This window comes from Palaemon carinicauda, chromosome 16, assembly GCF_036898095.1.
Source record: "Palaemon carinicauda isolate YSFRI2023 chromosome 16, ASM3689809v2, whole genome shotgun sequence".
In the NCBI taxonomy this organism is placed as follows: domain Eukaryota; kingdom Metazoa; phylum Arthropoda; class Malacostraca; order Decapoda; family Palaemonidae; genus Palaemon; species Palaemon carinicauda.
In genome coordinates this window covers 27,875,170-27,882,669 of record NC_090740.1, presented here as the reverse complement: position 1 = coordinate 27,882,669, position 7,500 = coordinate 27,875,170, and positions in this window count along the sequence as shown.

The window sequence follows — 7,500 nt, the reverse complement described above, 5'->3', positions numbered from 1 at the left end:
TATTCTACTTCACAATCCCCCAACCACTGCTTAATAATTTTAGCAGTGTGGCAAGGGGTACCGTCTTGCTGAAGGATTTCAGTGCCAGTCTTTTCAAATGCGTCTGGCAAATAAAAATTCAAAATTTCGTAATAGACATTAGCATTGACAGTTTGTCCTTTAGGCAACACCACAAGATCCGCAACCCCACCGTATCCAAACGCACCCCAGACCATCAAAGAGGGGGGGAACTTTACTGTCTTAGCAGTGGCCTTGGGGTGATAGGGATCGCCACCTTTCTTGACCCAGACCTTTTTGCCTGCGGGTCAGAAATATAAAACGTGGCCTCGTCTGTAAACAATACCTTCCTCACTCTCTCTATCGGCCACTCCTTAACCTTCTTACAGAACTCAATCCTTGCCTTCCTTTGTTTCTCAGTCACTAAAGGTTTCTTCTTTGCCTTCACCTTCTTGAATCCCAGATTGCCACTAATACGTTTTTGAATTGTTCTTACACTCGTTTCACCTAGCACATTTGGAAAACTTTCTTTTAATTGTTTTGCTGTTAACGTGGGATTGGCTTCTAATTTACTTTTTATGAATCTCAGGGCACGTGGGGACTGTTTCTTGGGGAGGCCGCCGCCATGCGTGGGCTCAGGGATTTCCTTCTCCCCACCCGCTTTGTATTTGGCAATGATATTCGACACTGTACGGCGTTTCACATTCACTTGAACACTTATTTCAGTTGCAGTAAGGCCTAACTTATAACACTCAATTATTCTAATAATATTATCTCTACTCGTATGGCCCCCAGGCATGGTCACAAAAAAATAACTATGGCGAAAAAGCGATCTCTGGACGGCCCTCTCAGACGTGCGACTGTCCACTAACTAGGTCAGAAGGCGACTGGTTATGAGTTGATCGATAAAACACAGGTTTCCACGATTAGTGGAAACATCAAGCTTTGAGATGCCATATAGTCAATTTCTCTCGGTCGATTTTTTAGCCTCGATATACGACCACACCCAAAAACGAAGGTCGGGATTGCCACGAGGGGGTCGCGGCAATCGCGACCGGCGCTGACTGTATATATATATATATATATACATATATGTATATATATATATATATATATATATATATATATATATATATATATATATATATATATATATCAGCTGTAACTATTCCACTACAAGACAAAGGTACAGACATGGCCTTTCAATTACATCTGGTAAAATCTAACCGGGGCCCTTTACGTCAACAGGCGTAGGAAGAGATGATATATATATATATATATATATATATATATATATATATATATATATATATATATATATATATATATATATATATATCAGATGTGACTATTCCACTACAAGACAAAGGTACAGACATGGCCTTTCAATTACATCTGGTAAAATCTAACCGAGGCCCTTTGCGTCAACAGGTGTAGGAAGAGATGAGATATATATATATATATATATATATATATATATATATATATATATATATATATATATATATATATATATATATATATCAGCTGTAACTATTCCACTACAAGACAAAGGTACAGACATGGCCTTTCAATTACATCTGGTAAAATCTAACCGAGGCCCTTTGCGTCAACAGGTGTAGGAAGAGATGATATATATATATATATATATATATATATATATATATATATATATATATATATATATATATATATATATATACATATATATATATATGAGTGAGAATACCTTAACGTGGTCAAAAGGTTTGTGTGTCGTCATGGTCAGCAAAGGTTTATTAAAGTAGCCGCAGACATTCCGGGCAAAATAAGCCCCACCCCCTGAGGGCATTGTAGCCAATCATATTGTCTCCTGCATTAACAGCAGTCACATCACATCCTGTTAAAGGGGTTATAAGTTATAGTAAAACCAATCTGTCGTGGCCGCTGAGACGATATCTGTCCCACTGTATAGCGTACTCGTGTCAAAGTGATTTAACCACTTTAAGGCAACATGAACACAGTACCCTTTATGACAGATCCTTCCTTTTTGACTAATCTCACAGGATTAACCAGAGGTGGCTACGATTAACCAGAAGTTAAATCCAGTCTCTCTCTCTCTCTCTCTCTCTCTCTCTCTCTCTCTCTCTCTCTCTCTCTCTCTCTCTCTCTCTCTCGAGGTAAGGTTTCCATTTCTATAGTGATAATTAAACCGACATTTTTTTCGAAATTATAATCCCAGCCTATTTGCCAGTTTTATACTGTTGTCGTAATAAGACTCTGACAGATGGTGAGTTTTAATTCTGATTGACCAATACATCGTGGAGGTCACAAGGGTAAATTTATCAGGCAAAGATCAGTGAGCCATATTTAATCCCCAGAATGGTTAATCTTGGAGTATAAAATGCAGTGTTTGAAACTGCATAAGCTATCAAACTTAAACGATTGGAAATTTACCCAACTCGTGGAAACCGTACACAGTGTGTACAAGTATTTCAAAATGAAGATTAACAGCGCCCGTTTTAGTGATGTAACCAAAGTCTGTACCCGCACGTCTGAAGCCACTAATGTTATTGAATTAATAGTTCGTCGAATAATCACGCAAGAAGAATGTGGAAAACCTCAATTTCAAGAAAGAACAAAGCATCATCCTCGTACTGTGACTGCTCTAGATAACTTAAATATGTTTAAAGAACAGTGTTAAACTTTTATGCAGGACAGGAAATCCCCACCTTGGAAAAAATACTGGTGGAAGGTGGAGAAAACATTGCATTCAGTGGATGCAAAGAATCTCTAAGGAAAATCTACATGATAAATAAATAAATATATATATATATATATATATATATATATATATATATATATATATATATATATATATATATATATATATATATATATATATATATATACACATTACATATATATACATATATATATGGTAAATTTTGCACATTTAGACGTGTTTTTCAAATTCAAATAAGCCATATATATTTTTGATACATTAATGTCTGGATTATCTTAACGACCTCGGAATCAGAGCCCCAGGCGAAATCACACAAAGACAGAATTTGTGACCGGTCGGGAATCGAACCCTGGTCGGCAAGCTTGTATAGACAGTGAATAAACCACTTGGCCACGAAGAAAGAAAAGTCAATGAGAATTCTAAGTACAAAACACCTGAATTCGACAGGTATAAGTACAGAAGAATTGTCATTGTCTTTTCTTTTTTCGTGGCCAAGTGGTTTAGTCACTATCTATACAAGCTTGCCGACCAGGGTTCGATTCCCAGCCGGTCACAAGCTCTTGTCTTTGTGTGATTTCGCCTGGGGCTCTGATCCCGAGGTCTTTAAGAGAATCCAGACATTAATGTATCAAAAATATATATGGCTTATTTGAATATGAAAAACAACTCTAAATGTGCAAAATTTATCATTAATCGAATGCCAAGTAACAAACTACCAATTAGCTACGATGGTGAAGATGGGTTGAGTTCAATTTTAAGTACAAAACACCTGAATCCGACAGGTATAAGTACAGAAGAATTTTCTTTTACTTTTCTTTCTTCGTGGCCAAGTGGTTTAGTCACTGTCTATACAAGCTTGCCGACCAGGGTTCGATTCCCGGCCGGTCACAAGCTCTTGTCTTTGTGGGATTCCGCCTGGGGCTCTGATCCCGAGGTCTTTAAGAGAATCCAGACATTAATGTATCAAAAATATATATGGCTTATTTTAATATATATATATATATATATATATATATATATATGTATATATATACATATATATATATATATATATATATATATATATATGTATATATATAAATATATATATATGTATATATATATATATATGTGTGTATATATAGGCTATATAAATGTGTGTATATATATAATATATATATATAATATATATAAATATATATATATATATATATATATATATATATATATAGAGAGAGAGAGAGAGAGAGAGAGAGAGAGAGAGAGAGAGAGAGAGAGAGATAGAGAGAGAGTATTGAATTGACTTTTCCTTTAAGAAATCCTAATCTTATAAGCTGAGAAACCATTGATTGACGGATGTGACCCGAAGACCACAAGCATGGAGATATCGGTAGTGAAAGATAAGTATCTGACAAGGGCACAACAATTAAAAAGATTAAAAGTTTTTTTTTAATAACTCTTCCAAGTTCATTATAGCCTAAGCATTCTTTATGCTTCGATATCAGTTTTCAAGATTATATATATATATATATATATATATATATATATATATATATATATATATATATATATATATATATATATATATATATATATGTGTGTGTGTGTGTGTGTGTGTGTGTGTGTGTGTGTGTGTGTGTGTATCTATAAAAGATGATGTTTTATAGGTGATCTTGAGCCAGCAAGTACAGTTGTAAATAAAGAGTGAGGGAAAAAAGGATGCTTGTCCCAGTATTACTGTTAATCTCTTCATGTACCTTTATTGTTGTTTTCAAAGGTTTTCGACTTGGCTCTAAAGAGAGCTTCCTTCAAGGAAAAATGAACAAAGTGTTTACGCTCAGACACGATAAGTTCTGCCAAAGAGCTCTCTTCAGCGGCCACCACCGAATGGTTAGACTATAGTTACCCAACTACCTTGTTAACGAATCAATGACTGTTCCAGCTTCCAACGACCAACACTCCTAATTAAAAGGACTTAGTTTTCTACAGCTAAGAATATTAAAATCAAGTTGAAAAGTTGCTATCTTTTAATGAACCTTTCTATTTATATATCAAGCAAACAATTCTTCTTCTCTCAAGAGGTTAACTACTGCAATTGTTCTGTGGCTGCTTTCCTCTTGGTAAGGGTAGAAGAGACTCTTTAGCTATGGTAAGCAGCTCTTCTAGGAGAAGGACACTCCAAAATTAAACCATTGTTCTCTAGTCTTAGGTAGTGCCATAGCCTCTGTACTATGGTCTTCCACTGACTGGGGTTAGAGTTCTCTTGCTTGAGGGTACACTCGGGCACACTATTCTATCTTGCATCTATTCCTCTTGTTTTGTTAAACTTTGTATTGTTTATATATGAACTATTAATTTTAATACTGCTATTGTTATTAAATTTCTTGTACTTTTTCCTCATTCCCTTTCCTCACTGGGCTATTTTCCCTGTTGGAGCCCTTGGGCTTATAGCCTCCTGCTTTTCCAACTAGCAAGTAATAATAATAATAAGAATTATTCTACTTTGAGTGCTTGCAAATATTAGGTTAGCTAGTTATTGACAGAATAAACCTTTAATAAAAATGAATTAGACTATATACGTGTTTCTGAAACCTACAAGAAAAGTATATTGAAGCGTTATTGATATAGATTTAGTTTTCAAATTCAAGTTTCACTGGTTACTTCCGTCATTAATCTATTTACATTTTGATAATTATCATACTATACACTATACGACAACCGTTACACATGAGATACATTGTGATTAAATGCTTTAATGAATGTCAGCTATTATTAATATATGAAGTTGTTTTTGAAATGGATGCAATAATGCAATTCTATTCCACCGGTATTTTCTTTCAAGGTAAGTTATGAGAGCGAGTAATATCTGAATAAGTGGAAAATATACGCTCTGCGAGTATTCGAAGAAAGGTAGAAATTGAACATTTGTGTATTATTAGATTTGTACCGTACTTTTGTGATCGAATCTTGAGTATTTTCCCGAAATATGAGATTGGGAGTAGCATTGTCTCCACACATTGCTTATAGGTAAATTCTAAGAAATTAGAATGTCTCGTAACTTAAAAAGTATGAAGAGAAGGAGAAATTTCTATTGAAACTATTTCCCATCTCATTTAGCTTCAGGAACAAAAACAAAAACAAAAACAAAGGCAAAACAGATACATCTTTCAAACTTTGTGATCGACGTAAGTCTCTGAGGAACGATAATCAAATGGGAATTAAATCTTAGAAGGAAAACTCACAAAATCTAATTGAAAAATATGTGATTTTCTTATATTACCTTTTGTTTTCGAACTGGTCACTCCGTGGTCACCAATGTGGCAGACTGCTAAGGGTTTTAACGGAAAGACGAGCTAGGCAGAACTGATTTTATTCAAACGACATAACAAGCTTATATACAAACGGTTGAGGACAACAATGGCATATAACTCTAACATTGTGAAACATGCAATGACAAGCTTAAACAGGCCTTTCTATTATCAGTGAGAGAGAGAGAGAGAGAGAGAGAGAGAGAGAGAGAGAGAGAGAGAGAGAGAGAGACAGAGGCAGAAAGACAGAAAGAGAGACAAACAGACAGACAGGCAGAGACAGAAAGAGAGAGAGACAGACAGACAGAAGCAGAAAGACAGAAAGAGAGAGAGAAACAACCAGACAGACAGAAGCAGAAACACAAAAAGAGAGACAGATAGACAGACAGACAGACAGACAGACAGAGACAGAAAGACAGAAAGAGAGAGACAGACAGACAGACAGAAAGAAAGAGAGACAGACAGACATACAGAGGCAGAAAGACAGAAAGAGAGAGACAGACAGACAGACAGAGGCAGAAAGACAGAAAGAGAGACAGACAGGCAGACAGACAGACAGAGACAGAAAGACAGAGAGAGACAGACAGACAGAGGCAGAAAGACAGAAAGAGAGACAGACAGGCAGACAGACAGACAGACAGAGACAGAAAGAGAGAGACAGACAGACACTGTCCCTTGCCTCTGCCATTCATGAGTGGCCTTTAAAAGAAAAAAGAGCCCGTGCTTGGCCACAAGAGTTAGTTTTTATTTTTTTTCCCTAAGATTTTGTCACTGTTAGTGTTGTCTCCTAATATGAATATACATCATCCAAGTCTTGCTTGTTTGAGCACTTACTGATTTTCGATTAGCCACCACATATATTTCGCTAATTCAAATAAATAAATATGGAAGTCCATCATTGTAGGTCTTGCATTTATATAGGGCTGGAGCGCCTTGGCCACGAATTCAAATACCTTGTCTTCTAAAAACTTCCCAAATTGCTTTAATAAATACTCCTGAACGAGGCGGCCGAAACAGTAAACATCGTTCGTGTTCGCTGTTGGCATCTTGCATATTGTTAGAAAGGGATCCATCAGTCTTTCGAAAGACTTTTTCTTCACCAAACTCTTTTTACGAACTTTTCCAAAATATGAAATTTCCTCAAAGTCTATTATATGGGGATACACAGACGCGTCCAAAACTATATGACTTGCCTGAAGTTCGTTGAGTCCGATTCCTCTCCAGTGGATTTTGTTTATAATGGCTGCGAGTTCTGTAAAAATAGTTAATGCCCAGGCGCAATTGCTGAGGGTCTTCGGCGCTGTCTCAATCCACGTACCCAGTCTCCACGGGCCATCGCAATTCATCACAATGTAATGTTGTCCATCTTGTTCGCACGTCCCATAGAAATATGCCACACCAATTACGTTCCTCTACTCGTATCGGATTCTTGCTTCCATTTCGATGGCGTTTCCAACCTTTTTTGCAATCCCTTTCTACCAAATTCCATCA